The sequence below is a fragment of the Delphinapterus leucas genome, chromosome 18, assembly GCF_059928025.1.
Source record: "Delphinapterus leucas isolate spDelLeu-1000000601 "Yukka" chromosome 18, BTC_Dleu_Yukka2, whole genome shotgun sequence".
Taxonomy (NCBI): Eukaryota; Metazoa; Chordata; class Mammalia; order Artiodactyla; family Monodontidae; genus Delphinapterus; species Delphinapterus leucas.
The window spans coordinates 52,068,635-52,079,811 of NC_143146.1; the positions used below are offsets into that span (position 1 = coordinate 52,068,635).

General features: G+C 33.2%; 1 non-coding gene across 1 annotated transcript; it reads left to right on the forward strand.

Moving 5' to 3' along the window:
• Positions 1 to 2,778: 2,778 nt before the first annotated feature.
• LOC115803194 (U6 spliceosomal RNA) lies at positions 2,779 to 2,884 on the forward strand. Its single transcript, XR_004023861.1, has one exon. It is a non-coding gene; the product is annotated as a U6 spliceosomal RNA (small nuclear RNA).
• Positions 2,885 to 11,177: the final 8,293 nt, after the last annotated feature.

Consider the following 11,177-nt stretch of genomic DNA (forward strand, 5'->3'; position numbering starts at 1 on the left):
ATATGAGTTTTCAGTTAGTTTGAATATATGCCTGGGAGGGTAACTGCTGAATCATATGTTTAATTTTTGATAAACTGTCAAAATATTTTACAAAGTGACCTTGTTTTCCCTCTGCATTGCAGCCTAAAATCTTCCTTCCCTCAGTAAGCTGGAGCCAAGTTTTTTAGCAAACAATAACACAAGGTTCACATGGCTATATACAGATGGCACTCCACAGTGTGCGTGGAAATAGGAGAAAAAAGAAAACAGTGGAACTAAATAAATTTCAGATTTTTGTAAAAAATGGAAAATCTTTGCCGTCACAAAGTAGAGCATACTCTGGCATTGCACTGCTTTACCTTGGTACTCAGGTGGAAAAAAGCAATGTGAACACTTAGGTGGTGAGTTTAGTTTGTAATAATATTCTTCTCTAGAGACAAAGAAACTAATAAAATGTCTTCTTTGTAAAGTACATGAGAGCTTTTCTGTGGTAAAATGATTCAATTGGGCCTATAGTTAGGAGAGTAGATTTTAAGTGTCCTCACCAATAAATAAATAGTAACTACCTGAGGTGATAGATATGTCATTTAGCTATATTATGGTAATCATTTCATATGTATACATCAAAAGATCATGTTGTACATCATAAATATATGAATCTTCCTCAACTTATCAACTTATGATGGGGTTACATACCAATAAACCCATCATAAATTGAAAATATCATATGGTGAAAATGCATTTAATGCACCTAACCTACCAAACATCATAACTTAGCCTAATTGACCTTAAACATGCTCAGAATACTTACATTAGCCTACAGTTGGGAAAAATCATCTAATACAAAGCCTATTTTATAATAAATTGGTAAATATCTCATGTAATTTATTGAATTCTGCACTCAAAGTGAAAACAGGATGGTTGTACGGATACAGAATGGTTGTAAGTATTGGTTGTCCACCCTTGTGATCACCTGGCTGATTGGGAGGTGCCACTGCTCAGCTGTGGCTCTGTGCCTACTGCATTTCATTAGTCGGGATATTCAAAATTTGAAGTACACTTTGCACTGAATGCATGTAACTTTTGCATCATTGTAAATTGGAAAAATTTTGAGTGGGACCATTCTAAGTCAGGGACTGTCTGTACAAAACTTTTATTTAACAATCATACCTTAATGAAACTGGATAAATAGGGGGATGGGCTTAGAACCTCTTGTTGCAAGAAATCAAGGCACTTTAAAAAATGCCTAGGTTAAGCCTTTGAAAAGGAAAAGAAAATCTCATTGGCTTAATTGTGATTAAAAAAACAATGATTATACTATTTTGTTGAAAGAAGTTGAGTAAATTAAAAGAATCATACACCATTGACATTGACAGTGAAACACCTTCAAATAGAAAAAGTGCTAAAAAATGGTGGTAAAACATATATAATTTTCCCAAAATTTAATCAATAATGCTATACATTGATCAGTGTATGTTTGTGAGTCTTATGTTGAAGTTAATCTAATTATAAACCATGGGTTAACTTTTCGTTTTACTCCAACATAATATCTGGAAGAACATATGTGTTTGTAGAATGTTAAATTGTTACAATATTCAGAAGGAAAATATTTGTTCTTGAAGAGGGAAAGGGATCCATGTTATATTGTTGAAATAGAATGTGAAATTCAGTAGATTCAAGGTAATTTCAGGGAATTCCCCTGGTTTGCAAAGAAATGGAAAATGCTGAAAATTTTTCAGAATTAAAAGGAATGAGCTAACACAAGAATAGAGTAAGAGTTTATTGAAGTAGAATTAAGATCTCAGTAAAGGTAGAAACTGCTTGTCCATTCCCTTAATAAGAAGTCCCCCTTTATGGTAATAGCATTGTAATGGGACAACCCATGTGCAATGGAAAAATGCATTCATTCTAGGGGCACTCATTTGGTTTGGATAGCCTCACATTCAGAAATGGTTCAAGGAGAAAATGGGAGAGGTTGTGACATTAAAATAAAATAAATAAATAAAAGGAAAAAAATGCCTTGAGGAAAATATATTGAATTATTATAAAAAATAATTTAACATCACCAATACACTAAAAGGAATTTGGGGGTATTTTGTATATATCAGTCAGAATCTTTGCAAGTATAAATCATTTGATTGTGTGTCCACATTACAATCACTTGTTTGTACTTCATTATCTCCATCTTTTGCTTTGGAAAGAGTAGGAGCCTATGCCAAAAACACAGACTATTTTGCATTGGAAATCTCCAAATCTAACCATTATGGCATGAATTCTTTGAATGCAGACACCAATTTTGTACAATTGCTTATGGTATGCATAATGCTGCACAAGGCAATGTACTAAGTGTATTATTTTACACATAGGAAGTGTAAAATAATAATTTCTGAAGGATAAACAGATAAATTTTCAGGACATTTAAATTTTACATGCAGAACACTGAATTTCAAACTAACTCAATTAACATTAATATACATACTATCACATTTTATAATCAGAAAAATTAATTAAAATAATACAGTGTAGCTTGAATCAAAAATATATCTTCTTCCAAGTAACCATATCAATTTGAGCATAGAGTTTGCCAATGTCACATTCGAAGCACTTTAAAAATCAATTTTTCTCTTTTTTTTTTTTTCCAAAATACAATATATAGAATTTTACATTGAAGGGGAAAAAAAATAGCTGACACATAGGGGAAAGAAATGATTGGCTTTCCCCACCCAATGTCTGTCTGGATGGGCAGAGAGAAGCATGACATTACTGGAGAGGTGATGACATCTAAAATGATGTATCAGAGTACTTGCTTTGGCAGCACATATACTAAATTTGGACCGATACAGAGAAGATTAGCATGGTCTCTGCACAGGATGACATGCAAATTCATGAAGCGTTCCATATTTTGAAAGCAGTTCAAAGAGGGAAGATTATAGCAATACAAGTCTACCTCAAGAAACAAGAAAAAATCTCAAATAAATAATCTAACTTTACACTAAAGGAACTAGAGAAAGAAAAACAAAAAAAACCCCAAAGTTATTAGAAGGAAAGAAATCATAAAAATCAGAGCAGAAATAAATGAAACAGAAACAAAGAAAACATAGCAAAGATCAATAAAACTAAAAGTTGTTTCTTTGAGAAGATAAACAAAATTGAGAAACCTTTACCCAGACTCATCGAAAAAAAAAAAAAAAAGAGAGGACTCAAATCAAAATTAGAAAAGAAAATGGAGAAGTTACAACAGACACCGCAGAAATACAAAGCATCCTAAGAGACTACTACAAGCAACTCTATGCCAATAAAATGGACAACCTGGAAGAAACAGAGAAATTTTTAGAAAGTTATAACCTTACAAGACTGAAACAGGAAGAGACAGAAAATATAAACAAACCAATCACAAGTAATGAAATTGAAACTGTGATTAAAAATCTTCCAACAAACAAAAGTCCAGGACCAGATGGTTTCACAGGTGAATTCTATCAAGTATTTGGGGAAGAACTAACACCAATCCTTCTCAAACTCTTCAGAAAATTGTAGAGGAAGGAACACTCCCAAACTCATTCTATGAGGCCACAATCACCCTGATACCAAAACCAGACAAAGATACTACAGAAAAAGAAAATTACAGACCAATATCAGTGATGAATATAGATGCAAAAATCTTCAACAAAATACTAGCAAACATAATCCAACAACATGGTAAAAGGATCATACACCATGATCAAGTGGGGTTTATCCCAGGGATGCAAGGATTCTTCAATATATGTAAATCAATCAATGTGATACACCATATTAACAAATTGAAGGATAAAAGCCATATGATCATCTCAACAGATGCAGAAAAAGCTTCTGACAAATTTCAACACCCATTTATGATAAAAACTCTTCAGAAAGTGGGCACAGAGGGAACCTACCTCAACATAATAAAGGCCATATATGACAAACCCACAGCAAACATCATTCTTAATGGTGAAAAACTGAAAGTATTTCCTCTAAGATCAGGAACAAGACAAGGATGTCCATTCTCACCACTATTATTCAACATTGTTTTGGAAGTCCTAGCCAAGGCAATCAGAGAAGAAAAAGAAGTAAAAGGAATACAATTTGGAAAAGAAGAAATAAAATTGTCACTGTTTGCAGATGACATGACACTATACATAGAGAATCCTAAAGATGCCACCAGAAAACTATTAGAGCTAATCAATGAATTTGGTAAAGTTGCAGGATACAAAATTAATGTACAGAAATCTCTTGCATTCCTATACACTAATGATGAAAAATCTGAAAGAGAAATTAAGTAATCACTCCCATTTACCATTGCAACAAAAAGAATAAAATACCTAGGAATAAACCTACCTAAGGAGACAAAAGACCTGTATGCAGAAAACTATAAGACAATGATGAAAGAAATTAAAGATGATAAAAACAGGTGGAGAGATATACCATGTTCCTGGATTGGAAGAATCAGTATTGTGAAAATTACTAAACTATCCAAAACAATCTACAGATTCAATGCAATCCTTGTTCAAATTACCAATGGCATTATTTTACAGAACTAGAACAAAAAAAAATCTTAAAATTTGCATGGAGACACAAAAGACCCTGAATAGCCAAAGCCATGTTGATGAAAAAAAACGGAGCTGGAGGAATCCGACTCCCTGACTTCAGAGTACACTACAAAGTTACAGTAATCAAGACAGTATGGTACTGGCACAAAAACAGAAATATTGATCAATGGAACAGGATAGAAAGTCCAGACGTAAACCCATGCACCTGTGGTCAACTAATCTATGACAAAGGAGGCAAGGATATACAATGGAGAAAAGACAGTGTCTTCAGTAAGTGGTGCTGGGAAAACTGGACAGCTACATGTAAAAGAATGAAATTTGAACACTCCCTAACACCATACACAAAAAATAAACTCCAAATGGATTAGAGACCTAAATGTAAGACTGGACACTGTAAAACTCTTAGGGGAAAACATAGGAAGAACACTGTTTGACATAAATCACAGCAAGATCTTTTTTGATCCACCTCCTAGAGTAATGGAAATAAAAAGAAAAATAAACAAACGGGACCTAATGAAACTTAAAAGCATTTGCAAAGCAAAGGAAAATACAAACAAGACAGAAAGACCACCCTCAGAATGCGAGAAAATATTTGCAAATGATTCAACGGACAAAGGATTAATCTCCAAAATATATAAACAGCTCTTGCAGCTCAATATTAAAAAAAACAATAACCCAATCCAAAAATGGGCAGAAGAGCTAAATAGATATTTCTCCAAAGAATACATACAGAAGGCCACGAAGTACCTGAAAAGCTGCTCAACATCAGTAATTATTAGAGAAATGCAAAGCAAAACTACAATGAGATATCACCTCACACCAGTCAGAATGGGCATCATCAGAAAATCTACAAACAATAAATGCTGGAGAGGGTGTGGAGAAAAGGGAACCCTCTTGCACTGTTGGTGGGAATGTAAATTGATACAGCCACTATGGAGAACAGTATGGAGGTTCCTTAATAAACTAAAAATAGAATTACCATATGATCCAGCAATCCCACTACTGGGCATATACCCTGAGAAAACCATAATTCAAAAAGACACATGCACCCCAATGTTCATTGCAGTACTATTTACAATAGCCAGGTCATGGAAACAACCTAAATGCCCATCAGCAGACAAATGGCTAAAGAAGATATGGTACATATATACAATAGAATATTTCTCAGCCATAAAAAGGAAAAAATTTGGTCATTTGTTGAGACGTGGATGGATCTAGAGACTGTCATACACAATGAAGTAAGTCAGAAATAGAAAAACACATGTCGTATATTAATGCATATATGTGGAACCTAGAAAAATGGGACAGATGAACAGGTTTGCAGTGCAGAAATAGAGACACAGATGTAGAGAACAAACGTATGGACACCAAGTGGGGAAAGCGGTGGGGGTGGGTGGTGGTGGTGTGATGAATTGGGAGATTGGAATTGACTTATATACACTAATATGTATGAAATGGATAACTAATAAGAATCTGCTTTATAAAAAATAAAATAAAATTCAAAAATTCAAAAATAAAAGAAAATGATGTGTTACAGTGTTAAAACAAATGAGAAATGAATATGTGATTCAATATTCTTCTAAATGCATGCAATAAAATGTTTTATTTTAATACATTTCATTGCTTCTATAATTCATTTATTGTTTCTTTTTCATTTTTTCTTTCTTTTTCTTTTTTAGTATCACCACTTTGTGCTCTCTATATTAAATCATAACCATAGCAATACCTTAGAGATATCTCACAGATGGATAGGAAATTGCTAACAATGCAAGGCAACTTAAAAAGGAAATAACAGGATAGGCCATTACCATGACTGTCACAGTCTATGTTGCCCAGGGCTTTGTCCTGCCATCTCAAGAAACTTCTGCTTATAGGAGCAGAGCTCTCAGGGAAGGCCGTGGTATCAATCTTCTCATTTTACTTTAATGCTACTGTCCCATAACTTCTGCTTTATAAAACATATTTTAGGGTTGACTCAGCTATGTTTATAATATTAGCAGATGTGAAGGTAAATATGTAGACTCGGAAATTAGCTCTACAAATTGTTTGAGAAACAAGAAAGAATTAAGGTTTCAGATAATGGCAGTTTTTCATAATAAATTTACATTCTGTGATAAAAGTGTAGTCTAAAGAACCAAGGAGAAAATAACTCCATTAGACAGGTTCATTTTGAATAGGGATTCCACATAATTATAGTAGAATATATAACCTCATTTGAGTATAACTGATTACAAGTACTCACGCTGATGGGAATCAGGAATATTGTGTTAATCATGGTAATGCTTTTCTAACTCACTGATGGTTACTCACTTATCTATCAGGAACAGTCTTTAGATCTTCTACTCACTTTCCTTTTATCTTTTTTTTAATGGAAGTATAATTGACTTACAATATTATACCAGTTTCAGGTGTACAACACAGAGATTTGATATTTTTGTATATTACAAAATGACCACAACAATGTCTAGTTATCATTTGTCACCCAAGGATATTAACATATTATTGAATATATTCTCTATGCAGTACATTAAATCTCTGTGACTTATTTCCTTCATAACTGAAATAATCTCCCTCTCCTAGTTCAGTCATCTACCCATTCTCCTCTCCTCTGGCAACCACCTGTTTGTCTGCTGCATCTAAGAGTCTGCTTCAATTTTGTTATGTTTGTTCATTTGTTTTGGTTTTTAGATTCCACATATAAGTCAAATCATATGGTAATTATTTTTCTCTATATGACTTATTTCACTTAGTGTAATATCCTCTAGGCCAAGACATGTTGTTGCAAATGGAAAGATTTCATTTCTCATAGCTCAATAATGTTCCATTGTGTGTGCCTCTGTGTGTGTGTAATATATATGTGTGTGTGTACATATATACATATATAAATATATCACATATATATGTATTTGTAGATATGTGTGTGTTTATATGTATGTATGTATGTGTGTATATATATATATATGTTATGTATATGTATATACACATCACATCTTCTTTAGCCATTCATCTGTTGGTGGACACTTAGGATGCTTCCTTATCTTGGCTATTGTAAATAATGCTGCAATGAACCTATATAGATAGGGGTGCAAATGTCTTTTCAAGTTACTATTTTTGTTTTCTTTGGGGAAAATCCTAGAAGTGGAATTGTTGAATCATATAGTTGTCCTATTTTTAAATATTTGAGGAGTCTCCATACTATTTTCCATTGTGCCTGCCCCAGTTTACATTCTCACCAAATATGCACAAATGTCCCCTTTTCTCCACATCCTTGCCAACACTTCTTTGTTGTCTTTGTGATAATAGTCATTCTGACAGATATGAGGTGATATCTCACTGTGGTTTAGATTTGCATTTGCCTGAGTGTTGGTGAAGTTGAGTATTTTTTCATGTGTCCATTGGCTCTGTGTATGTCTTATTTGGAAAAAATGTCTATTCATGTCTTCTGCCCATGTATTAATTGAGATGTTTGGTCTTTTTGATATTGAGTTGTTTGAGTTCTTCGTATGTTTTGGATATTAGCATATTATCAGGTATATCTTTTGCAAATACGTTCTTCCATTCAGTAGGCTGCCTTTTCCTTTAGTTGACAGTTTTCTTCATTGTACAAAAACTGTTTAGTTTGATGTACTCCCATTTGTTTTTGCAGATGAAGTTTATATAGATAGGTATAAATTAGTAAAACATGTGTTAGAAACCCCAGATAAAAGGTAAGAGTGGAGATTAGAATTTTTTAAAATTATTTAACAAATATGTATTGAGTTTATTCTGTGTTCAGACACTGTTATAAGCACTGGAGATACATTAAATGATGTCTGCCCTCATAGAGATTACATTCAAGTAAGTCATGGCCACTGTATAGTTCCCTTGCTTATGAATTTAGATAATAATTGTTCTTGTGGTTGGAAACTATAAGATTTTATTAGTTTTCTAACAACATATTTATATTTAAGGTATTCACAAGAAGAAACAATATTTTGTTAGGTTATCAGTCTATTGACTGGTAACATATATTTATTTGAGCAGTATAATGGTAGCAAGCCCAGTAACGATATTTATTTTTGCCAAACATTTTTCATTCTGTTTAATTCTAAGAATAATTTAAAAATCTCAAATGAAATAAAGAATTAGGGAACAAACCTAAGTTCATATTCATATATAGTTGTGGTTAATTCCTAAATTTTTCTTTAGCTGTTAAAATCAAAGTCAAAATCAAGATTAGGATTTATTTTTCAGTATCTACCAGTAGAGGTGCATTAATTTTGCTTAATTTTAGTTACTTTCAGGGAAATGAATTTAGTCTTCGAAAGAGGAAAGCATATCACAGGTAACATTTTCCACTGACTAGAGTCAATTTTTCTTCACGGTCAACCAAATATTTTATTATTATTTTCTGTATTTTCATTGCTTAGCTCTTAAAGTAAGTTATTGGTAGTGGTTGATCTATTTTCACCATATATTATGGTCCTGCAAGGTTTTCTTTCAGTTTTTCTGGTTATTATTTTCATAATCAGTCTCAAGTTTTCTTCCAAGAAAAATATGCATATTCATTTATTTTACTCTCAATTTCAAAACAAATGAAAAATAGGAAAAGACAATTTTGTAATAAAGCACAATTGTTGCTCTTTTCTGATGACAATGTAATCCTAGGAAAGGTTAAGCTTTACTCTAAATAAATGCAAGAGTTTATTCAGATCCAGCACATGCACATACATTATGAAGATATGTAAAATATTTGTCAAAATGTATTTTCGTGCTTGACTTTCATCGCCTCTGCTCTCAGCTACAGTTCACCATTTCTTATTCTTCTTGCAGGTCCATTTGAGATATATTTTGACAATCAGTCAAACTTATTAGTTTACAAAAGTCTGCTTTCTTAATGTGGGTAAGATAATAATGCAGAAGGATGATACACTCAGCTTTGTGGCACACAAAGCATAGTATTGCACGAGATTAATAATCTGGGGACTAATAATTGGGAGATATAAAGCAGTAATTTATAATCATGAATTGATACTCTAGTTCAGATTAGTTTACCTAATTACCATCCCTTAGAATCTGAACAAATGGACCATGTGACAGGTGAACTTCTATAGGGATAGAAGGGGGAAATTCTTTTTAATCAGCTAGAGGACAGCATAAATCCCTGAAAATCTGAGTTGAGAATATTAAGAAATCTGAATATGGAAACGATGACATGGGAAATGATAGAATATGAAGGTAAGCTTCACCTGCTTAAAAATTTGATCTGGATTAAGTTTAATTTGTATGGTTTGACAGGCAGTGCAAGTGCCTGTTTGCTGATCATATTCTTAGGCATAACTGTCAAAAAATTTGATCAAAGAAAAATGGAAAGGGGCAAACATTTCTTGAACTTTCCTTTGAAATAATGACCCCCTTTCCTTTTCTCATTAATTTTAAACCATCACCACCACAAAGAAGCAGAGACTCCATTTATCTGTAGTCTGGTGGCTGGTAATTTATATTTCTCTGTAGGTTCATCAATTTTAAGCCTTTGCAGTAAACAAAGGACCTCTGCTTGACTTTAGTAGATAGTCTTGACATATATTAAGTTACTCCAATTACCAAAAGGAGGTATTCTGACAATATCTTCACTCCTACAAATACCTTTCCTGTATTCTCACCTAGCAAACTGCACCCAGTAGGTATTAAAACTATTTATTCAAACAGCGACTGAATTAAAAAATTAATAGAATATGTTAAATGTGGCACAAAAGTATGAGTTTATGTAATTTTGTTTGAAAAAGAAGTAACAATAGCCATTTAAGAAGTCTAGATAGTATTTACTTGACCCAGAAATTCCATTACTGGACATTTGTTTTCCAGATACACTTGTACATGTGTGCAAAGACAAATGTAGTAGGATGCACAATCGAATTTCTTGTAATACCAAAAGATTAAAACACATTGTAAATGTCCTTCAATAAGAGATAGGCTAAAAACATGTTACAGCCACAAAATAGAAACCGTGCGGCCATTTAAAAGAGATATGTTTATATTACAGTGTGTATATATGTGTGTGTAAGTGTGTGTACACACACACTCATATATATATATAATCTATATATGCATCATGTTTATTTATGTGTATATAGTACAGATATATACCATACACATATATTTATTGTACATGTGATAACATATATACAACACACACAAATATGAAAATATCTCTAAGATATGTAAAGTTTAAAATAGAACATTAGGGCTTCCCTGGCGGTGCAGTGGTTGAGAATCTGCCTGCCAATGCAGGGGACACGGGTTCGAGCCCTGGTCTGGGAAGATCCCATGTGCCGTGGAGCAGCTAGGCCCGTGAGCCACAATTACTGAGCCTGCGCGTCTGGAGCCTGTGTTCCGCAACAAGAAATGCCGCAATAGTGCGAGGCCCGCGCACCGCGATGAAGAGTGGCCCCCGCTTGCCACAACTAGAGAAAGCCCTCGCACAGAAACGAAGACCCAACACAGCCATAAATAAATAAATTAAATAATAATAATTCTTAATTTAAAAAAAGTAAAATAGAACATAAAGAGCAGCACTATGTACTATACATAAGTGCCAATCCTAGAAACAATTCAAATTTCTGTCAACCAAGAAATGGATAAAGAAATTGTATT